The sequence below is a fragment of the Schistocerca nitens genome, chromosome 6 (genome assembly GCF_023898315.1).
Source record: "Schistocerca nitens isolate TAMUIC-IGC-003100 chromosome 6, iqSchNite1.1, whole genome shotgun sequence".
NCBI lineage: Eukaryota > Metazoa > Arthropoda > Insecta > Orthoptera > Acrididae > Schistocerca > Schistocerca nitens.
The window spans coordinates 17,792,273-17,806,770 of NC_064619.1; the positions used below are offsets into that span (position 1 = coordinate 17,792,273).

General features: G+C 44.4%; 1 protein-coding gene across 1 annotated transcript in view; it reads left to right on the forward strand.

The window, feature by feature from the left end:
• The window catches only part of LOC126262703 (doublesex- and mab-3-related transcription factor 2), a 113,263-nt gene that overhangs the window by 26,457 nt on the left and 72,308 nt on the right, over positions 1–14,498 (forward strand). The gene's annotated exons all lie outside the window — the stretch shown is intronic.

The window sequence follows — 14,498 nt, forward strand, 5'->3', positions numbered from 1 at the left end:
AGACCTCCCAGTTTGGCCTCGGTGCCACGTGCACATCTTTATTAGACACTTCAAAGATGTCTTTGTGCATAGACATCCTCTTGCTGATTCCAGTCTTTTCGACACACGTCAGCTGAGTGGCGCTACATCGCTGCTGAACTAGCGCCTCCTGGCCGCGTGCAAAATCTGAGGTGTGTCGAAAGGGACGCCTGTCAAGCTGGCGCCTTGCAATCAGTGGTTGGCTATCTCTGTACAGGAACATTTTTCAAGTGCCCAACAAAGGTGCGGTGGTGTTGCCAAACTGGAGGTCTCAGTTTTTTTTTTAATAAGAGGTAGAGCCCCTCCACGCCCACACAGGAATGATGGCCAACACAAAAGGTCTACCCCCATTTCTGCAAAAGGGTTACTTTTCACTAAAGTAAGGTCTTGCAAGATGTGGGTACTGCGATGTTTGCGTACGTCTGTTTAAGGTTAACCATTAATGTGCGCTCATCTGGAGATAGAATGAGGCGAAGGTTGAACGAAGTGTAGCGGTTTGAATGGCAGAGGGAAAAAAGTGCCAAGGCAAGAGCCAAGGGAAAAAACCTCTGCGGTAGTTGGGACGGGTTGTAAGAGCAGCAGCGGTTTTCTTGCTGCCTACGACACGTCATGCAAGGGTAGGCTTTGTTAGTAGTGGGTAACATGCAGGTCGATACCTTTGACGATGTGCGGTGGTGTTACCGGGCGGCTGCCGCTGGGTGCCGGTTTTGATTTCTCGATCAGCGTCAACATACCTGTAACAGGTTCATCATTGTTTTGTGTCCGATAGGTCATATATCAGGTGCACAGTGTAGGGTAATGTTGGAGGTTTGTTTGCGCGTCAGAGTGCGAGCTTGTCGGTCTCCCTGCTGTATCCTGTTGGTCGGCTTTAATAGCAGCTGACATATCCAGTCAACGTTGTTGCTATGTAGGGTCTTGCCGACGTTGTCGCTTGTGGGTGTATGTTAGCTTGCCATAGTTGGTTATGCCCTAGCTAGCAGTGTCTTTGGCCGCTTGTGCTTCCACCTGTGGTTGTGATCGTAGTTTCCCAGAGTGAGGATGAAAGGATTGTTAGAGTGTCTCGAGTTCCTGTATATTCGTGTGGCGTGTTTTTTGAATACTTCCTTGAGGGTTTCAAGGCGGTTCAAAAAATGTTCAAATGTGTGTGAAATCTTATGGGACTTAACTGCTAAGGTCATCAGTCCCTAAGCTTACACACTACTTAACCTAAATTATCATAAGGACAAACACAAACATCCATGCCCGACGGAGGACTCGAACCTCCGCCGGAACCAGCCGCCTAGTCCATGACTGCAGCGCCTCAGACCCCTCGGCTAATCCCGCGCGGCTTCAAGGCGGTATTCATTGTGAAGATCCACGGTGCGTGTGTAGCGTGGAGCGTTGCTAATGATGCCCAGCACTTTGTTCTGTATGATCTGCAGGCGGCACAGGCGTATAGGAGCTGCGTATTCCCAGACGGGAGCTGCGTACATCAAAGGTCTAATCAGTGTCATGTACATGGACCTCGACACCCTCCTATTCTGTGTACTTTCCCTGTTGAGCATTGGGTAGAGCTGTTTGAGCCTCGTGTGCGCTATGTTGACAACGTATTGAATGTGGTCCCTCCCATGTAAGTTTCCGGTCCAGCCAGACAGAGATATCTGAGTTTCTCTCGGAAACGTATTGGGAATGTATGTAGCGTTACCTGTCGACAGTTTTGATGTTTGCGCAGTAATTTCGGTCTGCGTGTGGACAGAACTGCTTCGCACTTGTCGACGTTCACTTTAATACACCATCGTCCCAAAAGGTCTTAGAGAGAGAGACCATTGTCAGTTTACTTTCGCATATGTCAGTGTCACACTCCCATGATCACGCCACATGAAGGTCCGAAACAGGACGGTTGCAAAAGCATAAACAACCTTTGCTGCTTCAGATTACTTTCGGACTTCGTCGAATGGTTTTTAAAGATCCCTAGAGGTTCCACCCTCTTTACCAGAACATTAAATTGCGGTCGCATCATATTCAAGGGTTTTATAGCCCCTCAGTGCTCTTAGAGAAGGGTTGAATTGAACAGGGAGTGCCGTCCGTAGTGGCCGAGCGGTTCTAGGCGGTACAGACTGGAACCGCGCGACCGCTACGGTCGCAGGTTCGAAACCTGCCTCGGGCATGGATGTGTGTGATGTCGTTAGGTTAGTTAGGTTTAAGTAGTTCTAAGTTCTAGGGGACTGATGAGCTCAGAAGTTAAGTCCCATAGTGCTCAGAGCCATTTTGAACAGGGAGTGTCAGCAGAGTGAAAGGTTGTCAAGAAACTAGCCCTGTTGCCCATCGCATTGCGACCTATCGTTTTGACAGCGAAATGTATGGGAATCAAGACCCCAAAGGAAGGACTGGTTTCATTGACGACCTTTACGCCACTGCCTGAGGCCTTTTAATGTCGCTTCTGGCCGGCGGCGTCCCTGTAATGTTTTCCTCAGGACGGAATATGAGTGAGAGGGGGTGTGACGACCTTCTCATCGTGTAACACGTCCACTGCGGCGCTGCCCAGAACTGTGGTGAAATTTGGTGCCAGAGTGACATCATTATGTTTAAGCATCGCAGAGTCCGAGGGTGATGTTGCAGGACGCCACGCTTTTGCACATTACAAAGAACCGAGCGAGGTGGCGCAGTGGTTAGACACTGGACTCGCATTCGGGAGGACGACGGTTCAATCCCGCGTCCGGCCATCCTGATTTAGGTTTTCCGTGATTTCCCTACATCGCTTCAGGCAAATGCCGGGATGGTTCTTTTGAAAGGGCACGGCCGACTTCTTTCCCCATCCTTCCCTACTCCGATGAGACCGATGACCACGCTGTCTGGTCTCCTTCCCCAAACAACCAACCAACCATTACAAAGGAAGGTTGTAGGAGCCTGTGAACCCAATTTCAGACTTCTGCGTCGCTGCGGGAGACACAGTTACGGGGTTCCGAAAAGATGACCCTTTTAATTGTGTTGCACAGAGTAAAACACAAAAATGTCTTTGGACGTTGCAGCGTCCACCGACGGCGTTTATGCAACCTCCAGGGATCTCTTTTGCTTTGGCGTGCTCTCTAGTCTTCTACTCAGCTGCTGTTATATTTTGACAGATCGTAGATGGGCCACGAGGAGAATTTTTCTTCAAATATGCACAGGAAACACTATTATTTCTGTCTCTTACACTACAAATCAACAAATAGAGACAGGCTGTGACATTATGCAGGCCACTCCTCGAAAATATTAAAACAATAATTATATGCATATTCACGCTGTTAATTTAATATATGATTTGGAAAGCACATTTTATTACGAGAAATTTCTAATACCTCTACCATGTTGAAAAATCTTTCCTTAGAAGCTATGTGTCTTATGTACGTCATAGAAATGTATTCGAAATCGGCACCTCATGCAAATGCCTGCACATAACAATTTGTTTGTATATGAAATGGAACTATGACGTAGGACCAGTCGGAGGTAAAGCAGGTTGTAAGACATCGGTTCTGAGGTAAATGTGGGATCTTGAACTCAGTCATACCATTGGTTCAGCCCAGTCACGCGCGGTAGCAGAAAGAGTATTTCCACTATAGCTCTAATTTAAGGTGGCACTATACACGCTAGCAAAATGTAATTATACACTTGCCTGACAGGATGGCACCAGAACAGATATGACAACACAGTAAGATATGATCAATAATGTTTACTAATTGTTAAGATACACAGTTTACTTAACTTTGGTAACAGTTTGGTGCATGGCACTTCATGTCCTCTATCTGATACAATGATACTACACTAGAGATAGACAAACTGGTGCACCTTCCTAGTGTCGTGTAGGGCCCCCGCGAGCACGCAGAACTGCCGAAACACGACGTGGTATTGACTCAAATAATGTCTGAAGTAGTGCTGGAGGAACGGACACCATGAAGTCTGCAGGGCTGTCCATAAATCTGTAACAGTACGAGGTCAACAGCACGTTGCAAGGCATTCCAGATATGCTCAATAACGTTCATGACGGGGGAGTTCGGTGGCCAGCGGAAGTGTTTAAACTAAGAAGAGTGTTCCTGGAGCCACTCCGTGGCAATTCTGGAATTGCTCAAGTCCGTCGGAATGCACAATGGACATGAATGGAAGCAGGTAATCAGACACGATGCTAGCGCACGTGTCATTTGTCAGAGTCGTATCTAGACGTGTCGGTGGTGGCATATTACTCTAACTGCACACGCCCCACACCGTTACAGAGCGTCCACCAGCTTGAGCAGTCCCCGGCTGACATGCAGGGTCCATGGATTCATGCGGTTGTGTCCATACCTGTACACGTCCATATGTTCGATACAATTTGAAACGAGACTAGCCCGACCAGGCAACATGTTTCTAGGCATCAACAGTCCAGTGTCGGTGTTGACGGGCCCAGACAAGGCGTAAAGCTTTTTGTCGTGAAGTCGTCAAGGGTACGTTAGTGGGCCTTCGGCTCCCAAAACCCATATCGATGATATTTCGGTAAATGGTTCGCACGCTGACTCTAGTTGATGGTCCGGAAAAGAAATCTGTAGCAATTTGCGGAAGGGTTGCACTTCTGTCACATTGAACGATACTCTTCAGTCGTCATTGGTCCCATTCTTGTAGGATCTTTTTCCAGTCGCAGCTATGTTGGAGATTTGGTGTTTTACCGGATTCCTGACATTCACGGTACACTCGTGAAATGGTCGCACGGGAAAATGCCCACTTCATCGCTACCTCGGAGATGCTGTGTCTCATCCTTCGTGCGCCGACCATAATATCACATTCAAACTAACTTAAATCTTGATAACCTACTATTGCAGCAGCATTAACCGATCTATCAACTCCGTCACACCCTTGTTGTCTTATACAGGTGTTGACGACCACAGCGCCGTATTCTGCCTCTTTACATATCTCTGAATACGCATGCCTACACCAGTTTCCTTGGTGCTTCAGTGTAAATGACGTTGCTGTCATTTGGCAGTCTGATGCAGTCCATACAACTGATGAAAGTATTACAAAGATACTCATAGTAGACTGTTGCTATTGCTCTCTAAAAAGCTACCACTAAGTTGGAGCTGTAGTCTTCTGTACAGGACTACTGGAAATGTTCTTTGTAGCGTATCTTACAAGAAAGATTAAGGACATTTCTAGCATTTCTAGCATTTGTAGACTTAGAGAAAGCTTTTGACAATGTTGACTGGAATACTCTCCTTCAAATTCTGAAGGTGGCAGGGGTAAAATACAGGGTGCGAAAGGCTATTTAAAATTTGTAGAGAAACCAGATGGCAGTTATAAGAGTTGAGGGGCATGAAAGGGAAGCAGTGGTTGGGAAGGGAGTGAGACTGGGTTGTAGCCTCTCTCCGATGCTATTCAATCTGTATATTGAGCAAGCAGTAAAGGAAACAAAACAAAAGTTCGGAGTAGGTATTAAAATCCATGGAGAAGAAATAAAAACTTTGAGGTTCGCCGATGACATTGTAATTCTGTCAGAGACAGCAATGGACTTGGAAGAGCAGTTGAACGGAATGGACAATGTCTCGAAAGGAGGGTATGAGATGAACATCAACAAAAGCAAAACGAGGATAATGGAATGTAGCAGAATTAAGTCGGGTGATGCTGCGGGAATTAGATTAGGAAATGAGACACTTAAAGTAGTAAAGGAGTTTTGCTATTTGGGGAGCAAAATAACTGATGATGGTCGAAATAGAGAGGATATAAAATGTAGGCTGGCAATGGCAAGGAAAGCGTTTCTGAAGAAGAGAAATTTGTTAACATCGAGTATAGATTTAAGTGTCAGGAAGTCGTTTCTGAAAGTATTTGTATGGAGTGTAGCCAGGTGTGGAAGTGAAACATGGACGATAAATAGTTTGGACAAGAAGAGAATAGAAGCTTTTGAAATGTGGTGCTACAGAAGAATGCTGAAGATTAGATGGGTAGATCACATAAGTAATGAGGAAGTATTGAATAGGATTGGGGAGAAGAGAAGTTTGTGGCACAACTTGACCAGAAGAAGGGATCGGTTGGTAGGACACGTTGTGAGGCATCAAGGAATCACCAATTTAGTACTGGAGGGCAGCATGGAGGGTAAAAATCGTAGAGGGAGACCAAGGGATGAATACACTAAGCAGATTCAGAAGGATGTAGGCTGCAGTAGGTACTGGGAGATGAAGAAGCTTGCACAGGATAGAGTAGCGTGGAGAGCTGCATCAAACCAGTCTCAGGACTGAAGACCGCAACAACAACAAACAACAGCGTAATTCCAGAAAATATGGCGGAGCTGTGATGGAACTGGTGCGAACAATAGGAACTGTGGCGGAGGTGCGACTGGACTGGTGTGAACAGCAGAAACTGTGACGGAGAATTGCAGGAATTCCTGGCACAGTATTCCTGAGAGAGTGCTGACAGCACGTCGTTTCTTGTGTATGTTGGCGGAAGCATTCTAGGCAAAAGCGAAGTAGTGCGCTGTTGACTGTGCTCTTCTGGCGGCTGGTATCACCATTGGCGGATGAATCCGACGCGCAGGTGGACGTGAGGCGGAAGCAGAAGCTAGTCCCGATTAGCGAGCGCCACCTGGAGGCAGCTGGTCGAAGCTGGGAGGCGGCTGGCGAGCTGTGCCTGTGTGCTGGTGGCCTCTCGTGGTACTGGTGTGTACTTCTTGATCCGTCTACACGCTCTGCTGATGCCTGCGCCTGTAACTCCCCACGTATGCCAGGGAGTAGATGCCCGTCACGCTGGAGCATCAGGACTCCCAGCAATGGCCATCCTGCCAGGTGGCCTTTGCCGCGGCTGGGCGATGCCCGTGGGGTGGGCCTCTGGTCAGCGTGGGTGGCATCAGGGTGGATGACACGCGATGAAGCACACCATGTGATCACTTGCTGGTGCACAAACACCAGCAGTCTCTAAAGCCGCCGGCACACGGACCGTGCATCCGAACGTTGAGCGTTGAGCGTGCCGAGTTTCTGACGTCACAGCATGGAATAGTACGTTCGTGAGTCTTTCCGAACGTGCAGAGCAATATCTGGCATGTCAGATATTCTGAGCGTGCGTCTGGGCGTTGACCAATGAGGTGGCACAGCGCCACCTACGTCACATGCACGCCGTCTCCCTTCAGTACAGAGTTGTGAGGCGCCATATTGGCATTCATTCCAACCTCTATATGTGTATTTCCCATTTCTGAGCACCAGCAAATTGAGATTCACTGGAAAACCCGTTGTTAATTGTGTGATTCGTTCCAAAACAATAATGAGAAACATCATATTCGTGGCAAAAGAATAACTGTAACTTGCGTATTATGAGAGCAGGCTACTTGAAGCCAGCGACACACTGAAGGTCCACCCAAAACGCATTGTTCTTGCTACAATTTGTTATAATTATATTGCAATTAGTAACATATCTACGATTAAGGTTTTCAGCAAAGGCTAGTATACTATGATTAGATACAAGGGGTGTATTGTTGGTTCAGCGTAACGCGTAGTGTCACTGACCTATGTCGCCGGCACGGTAGCTCAGCGTGTTCGGTCAGAGGGTTAGCAGCCCTCTGTAATAAAAAAAACTGAGCTAATCAATCAACAACGAACTTAAACGGATATCTTACGACGTCCGCCCCGAGCAGATACAACGAACATCGCGTACAAAATGAGATTTAAAAATATATATATATATATATATATATGTTGATTTGTTTGTTGGGGCGGTGGTTCGCATCTTCACACTTCCAAACTTTTTTCCTAACATTCGCGTTTTATTAGGTTCTGATGCTTTATTATTAGTTTAATATAAATACATACTATAATATTTGATGTTATGTAAATATAAGTTCATCCTTTTTTTTCTTCCTTTTTTATTGAGGGGTGACTGTTCGATTTACTTAATCTATTGGACAGCTTGTGCTACTTGTATAAAGATATTTTGCTCCTTTTTCTTTTACGCTTCGTAATTCACACGTTGCAAAGATTCTGCTGCTGGGCAGGAACAGTGATCAAGTAAGACTGACCTTGGGGTTTTACTAAAATGTAGGTATGACGAAATAATGTTTATATTATGGGGAGAAGTATTCCAAATTCGTACCGCACTATTTGTAATGGCACTTTTATAAGCCTGTGTTCTTCCTGACTGGACATGGCATTCTCCTTTTCGTGGACGATGGAGGAAATGCGCGTTTTAACAGAGCTAACGTGGGAAATTTACGCGCGCCCGTTGAGTAAACAGTGTGATTTACGAACTAGAAGCATCCCTCAACTGCCGCTGGAGTGCGTTGCGATCGCGTATACCGTATGCACAAATCGCATCGTTCCTGAGCGCTCATCAGCACGTTGAACTTGGCACGCTCAACGCTCAACGTTCGGATGCATGGTCCGTGTGCTGACGGCTTAAGTGTTCCAAGTCTCAGTACAGTAATGTAGTCGGTCTGCAAAGGAGATTTGCTTACAAAACACTCGTGCGACCCATTCTAGAATATGGCAGTAGTGTGTGGGATCCATAGCAGATATGACCAACAGGGGATATTCAACATATACATAGGAGAACAACACGGTCACAGGTTTGTTTGACCTGCGGGGCAGAATCATGGGTATACTGAAAGAACCGAACTGGCACATACTTCAACAACCCCCTACGTATTTCTCTTGTAGGGGTCATGAAGGCAAGACTGGACGAATTATAATGTGCACAGAGCCGTCACTATAACTATAAACTTGGGGTAATAACTGAATCCCTAACTTTGTCTTTGCTTCACGCTGAAAAACTGATATCATCCAAAAGTGACGATGCAGGGAAATCAACTTGTGACCTTTCGCTCTCGCTGTTGCCGCGCCCGTCTCCTTCACCTACCCCATCTTCGCTGGGTACGATGAGACCGATTTCTGTCACAGCGCCGGCAGCGGTGGCCGAGCGGTTCTAGGCGCTTCAGTCCGGAACCGCGCGACTGCTACGGTCGCAGATTCGAATCCTGCCTCGGGCATGGATGTGTGTGATGTCCTTAGGTTAGTTAGGTTTAAGCAGTTCTAAGTTCTAGGGGACTGAAGACCTCAGATGTCAAGTCCCATAGTGCTCAGAGCCATTTGAACCATTTTCTGTCACAGCCTCAACCCATCAGTCATAATCTCCCACTCCTTCACCTTCATAGGAATTTCAATCTTTGTTCGAAGACTGCGTTTATAACTGCAAATAACAGTAATAAAAACCCGAAAGTCGATTGTTTCAGAAACCAGTCCTTTCAAGGATTTTTACAGTCAGCTTTATTTGGAGACGAAAAGAACCGGTGTAAACGAAACTCGATTGTTTCAGTAATAACTGCCATCCCTACTGCTAGTATGTCACTTCGCGTACGTGGTGAGTGCTTCGGTACGAAGGTTGTTGCTGATTTCTTTATACTGTGTCCTAGTAAGTCCGCGAATTTGGAAATTTTGTTTTCCGCAAAGCTACAGCTGAAACCACAAGTAGAGGGAGGCCTCGGCTGAGACAAGCAAGAGCACTTTAGTGGTTTAAGTGATGTCAAGATGTCCATGTGTCTGAGAAGCATGATGAAAACGCGAGCTAACCATCATGTGCAACTTCGAAAATAAATTCCAAAGTAATCACAAGACAGAAGGAAAACAGTCCATTATGTTTATGAAATCGTTGGAATTTCTCACAGGGTATGTTAACGTATTGTAGCTGAAGGACTTAGCCATGAGATGAATTTCATTCCTCGTCTTTGGAACGCCGACTAACGAGACCGTAAGGTTTAGATATGCACTGAATTACAAAAAGTTGTTGACCCAGATTTCCTATCCAGGTTCGTAACTATCGAGGAATCTTAGGTGTAAGGTTATGACCCTGAAACAAAACGACGATCGTTGCAGTGTGTAAGGGGTCCGCAGGCCCTTACTACTAAGTTTGCGCTCACACAGGTCGACAGGGCAACTATCGATTAGTGTGTAGGGTCGCGAGAGCGAGAGTTGAGTCAGTAGTGTGTGTTGTAGGTTCCCGCGAGGCGGGCGGAGAGCTGTGCAGAAGCCAGCAGTTGTTGATACAAATTACCGACAAAGGGAGTGGCCATCGCCGCGGTTTAACCCCTTTGTGTTAGTATTATACGGGAAAGTGAAACAGTATATTATTAGAGTGATTCAGTGATATTTGTGTGCCGTTATTGAGATTCCGCGTCGGCATTATTTGGATTGCAGTGTTGGATTACAGTGATTGTATTTTGCGTGTGACGATTATGAATAACGAAGAAACCTGTGCTGAGATTAGCCGTTATTAACAGTGTATGACGAAGGCAGTGGCTGTCTCCTTATTTTTGTGTTTTTGATACGAATATAGGTCTTGATTAGTGAAGCTGTGTTTGCTGTTCTTCTTGCCAACAGACAGTTCATTATTACAGCATTTGAGAAGGACAGAATGGAATGTAACAACTCCGTAGCAGTCCAATCCGATTGCCAGCCCGATTAGGTACACGGTCACATTAATTAATACTTATGTGGGCTGCTGTTCAGATCCGCGAACGAGCGGATACAACAAATTATAAGGGAGTGTTACAAGTGGAAAACACCATCTCCGCGATCCAAAAAAGAACGTGCCAATTTCGCAGCAACATATAGTCAATGCTAATGATTTGCTAATCAGTTATCTTTTAGATTAATGGAATTGTCCGTAAGGTCAGACAGTCACAGGAAAATTCTAATGCAATGTTTTCAGGAGATTGTGTGGTAGATATTAGACGCAAACGGTCTGAGAGAGAGAAGAACAAAGACTGTCTGCTGTATCATGAAAATGTACCTGCACACATCTCGCTCATCGCTATGGAATTCCTGGAATAGAAGAACATAACTATACCCCATCTACCACACTCTCTTGGTCTAGCCCGGTATGGTTTCTTGTCTTCCCGAAAATGAAACTGAATTTAAAAAGGCGGAGTTTTGACACCATAGACGAGTTGCGTTGTTTTGGAAATCCGCCTTATGCAAATACATGACACAAAAGAATCCCAAAGCACCCAGCCTCAATAGTTTACCAGAGATACACAAAAATAACTGCCCAATCAAGCCCGTAATCAATTTCAAAAACTGCACCATCTTATCTCCTAGCTAGGCACCTACACACATTACTACAGAAACTATATACTTTAACGAACAGCAGAAACCTAAAAAATACCAGTGCACTGATAGAAAAGATAAAAGATATAAACATACCATCAACAGCAACCCAGGTATCCTTCGACATCACATCCATGTACACAAGAGCCAGTAGAAGCAACAATCAGCATTGCAGTATCAAGGGGACATAAGTGCACACACAGATGAAATAGAAGTCACCATAAATATTATAACAGAACTATTTCACTATCAAGGTGTTCTATCTGCAAAAAGATGGCCTACCAATGGGCTCACCCATTAGCGGTATACTTAAAAACATATTTCTAAACCACACTAAAAACAAAATATTCAGTGAAATCATACATCCAAAATAGTACAAGATTATATACTGGTACCGATATGTGGATGACACCATTTGCTTGATTGATAAAACACACACGAATAAAAAAATTACATTGTGACAAATACTGTTCACCCCAAAATAAAATTCACCGTTGAGACAGAAGAGGAAATGAAACTTAATTTCTTAGACATCACTATACACAGAACCAACAGCCAACATAATTTTGAGGAAACCTGCAGCCACAAGTACAACCATTCACATAAACTCTAACAACCCTCAAGCACACAAACTCTCACGTTTCAGACACATACTACACAGGCTCAACAGAACTCCATTGGACAAACTCAACTACACGCAGGAACTAAACACAATATAACAAATAGCCAGAGAGAATGGGTACAACACACAAATGATAAACAAACTGAACAGCAAAATTAAAAATCAAATTAAAAGAGAACACATCACGAACATGAAGAAATTACCAGCCACAACAGAGAACCAAGTACACAAACTCCAGACAAACACAGGGTACCAGGAACACCCTGTAAAGAGTACAGCATGGCAGACACTAACATACAGTAAGAAGTACACAGGGTGGGAAACATACTGAAGAAACAAGGACTACAAATATCATTCCGCACGAATAACACAGTACAGAAAAATCTGAACACTAGGAACTCCTAAGCAGACCAATTCTCCAAAACTGGAATATATCAGTTACCTTACAGTTAATGCCGGTCGGTCTACATAGGCCAAACACGAAGAAATTTCAGAACGAGGTACTCTGAAAACCTCAGAGCCCTAAGAAGTGATTGTACACACTCCACTTTTGCAGATTATCTGATACCAGAGAACCATCACCCAAATAACATGGACACTGATCTTAAGATTCTCAGAGAAAGCAACAGTTTCTATCAAAAACTCGCAATAGAGAACAACCACATACAAAAAGCAATAATGCAAGGTGAGAATGTCCTGAATGAAAATACAACATTGTGCAACAAAAACACTGTCGGAAGACTCAAAGACTTATATAAAGGCACTTCCCCCACATAAAACATAATACTCAAACAACCTATATGAAAATAATAAATGTTTTTCGGTTCCATTCCCACCCCTCATTCCAGCTCTCTCTCTCTCTCTCTCTCTCTCTCGTAACATAACATCTCTCCCGGAGAATGGAGTCAGAAGTTCCTGCTCAGATCACATCTATTGTGTAAGTGCATGTGAGGTGAACTAGTGATCGAAAATTGCGAGAAAAACTATGTGGAAACAGTGCACTGAATAGCTGTTGCTCGATACAACAACCAGACACGCAACAGGACGAGAAAATGTACGTGCAGAAACGCACATAACCTGCACCCACGGAAAAGTTCTTGATAAATAAGCATTAATTTTCTTCATGGCTAGTTTTGCACATGACAAGCGATGTAATTTTAAGGTGAGCGTCTAAACAAAACAAAGAAAATTGCACATATTGTAATTCTTAGGCCTACAGCAGTTAAATTATTATAAAATCTGATATTGTACTTTACAGAAATAAGTATTTGACACACAGAAGATGACACATAGGTGTCGAAACATGTCTGGGTAAATACAAAAATAACCTAATTGTGTTTGCATGGGGATGATTTCCAAAACAACCCAATTTTAAATCTCAAACACGGAAGAACATCAAGAGGAGCTTCGAACATTTGTAAAATGAGTACCATAGACGAGATTGAAGCGGAACTGAAACTGATTTTGAATACATTTGAGTCAGCAGACTTCTAGCACTGCTTCTTACTGAGCGTGTTCCGTACAAGCACAAGGAGACTCCTTGGAAAGTGGAAATTAGGGTGCAACGTAACTTTTCTGATATCTACGAGGGCACTCTCGGAAATTTTTAGAAACACCTCGAATACATAACTGCATCTTCAGCAAGAAGTTTGATGTTGCTATTACTCCAGTCTGCCAAGTCATAAATACTTGTATAAAACATAAATAGCAAGTGTCATGACACACTCCCTTGGGGCACGTATCAAAACATTAGGGAGACCGGAAACTAATGTCGTTTCTTTTTTTTACATTAAATTTGAACTGATAAGCTATTAACAAGTTCTTATTTTTAATCATTGATGTAATCACCCTCATTATCAACAATCTATTGCCACCTGTTGTGCAAATTTTCAATGCCGGATCCACAAAACCCCACTGGTTTCTGAACAAAGTATCTGGAGATGACATATTGGACATCGACCCCATTTATAAATTTTTTGCCACATAGAAAATGTTGTAGCGATTGGAATAAAAGGAAATCTGATGCAGTGACGGGAGAGTATGGTGGGGGAGGCAATATCTCCCATCCCATCTCATAAACTTTTCCAGGTTTCGTCTTGCATTATTGTTACAGGATAACACCTTTTCTGTTGGCAATCACTGGGCATTTTTCAATCAAAGATTGGTTTACTCGATCCAATTGTTCACTGTTAAGATCTGCATTCACAGCTTGCCCAGGGCTCATCACTTAAAAATGAACGACCCGGCAAATACTCCACGAAACACACAAAAGCGCTTTTTTGGGATGTAAAACTTGCTTGCTTGTACTTCTTGGAGACTCATTTGGAGAGAGGCACTGCCTTTTGCGTTTTGAATTACCATAGAGGATCTATGTGTCATCTCCAGTGATCAAGCGATCAAAAAGCGCTTCTGTGTTGTGCCGCAATAAGTTCGATGTTGTGCCTCCATTAGCTTTCTTCACCTATTCCAATCTGCGAAAAGTGTTCTTGGATGGTGTTAAGAGCGTTTGTCAGTTCCTCAGAGACCATGGCTGCGGTTGCCCTTGACGCTGCATCACAAACAGGAGCGCCTGCGATGGTGTGCTCAACGACGAACCTGGATGCACGAATGGCAAAACGTCATTTTTTCGGATGAATCCAGGTTTGTTTACAGCATCACGATGGTCGCATCCGTGTTAGGTGACATCGCGGTGAACGCACTTGGAAGCGTGTATTCGTCATCGTCATACTGGCATATCACCCGGCGTGATGATACGTATGGGGTGCCATTGGTTACACCTGTCGGTCACCTCTTGT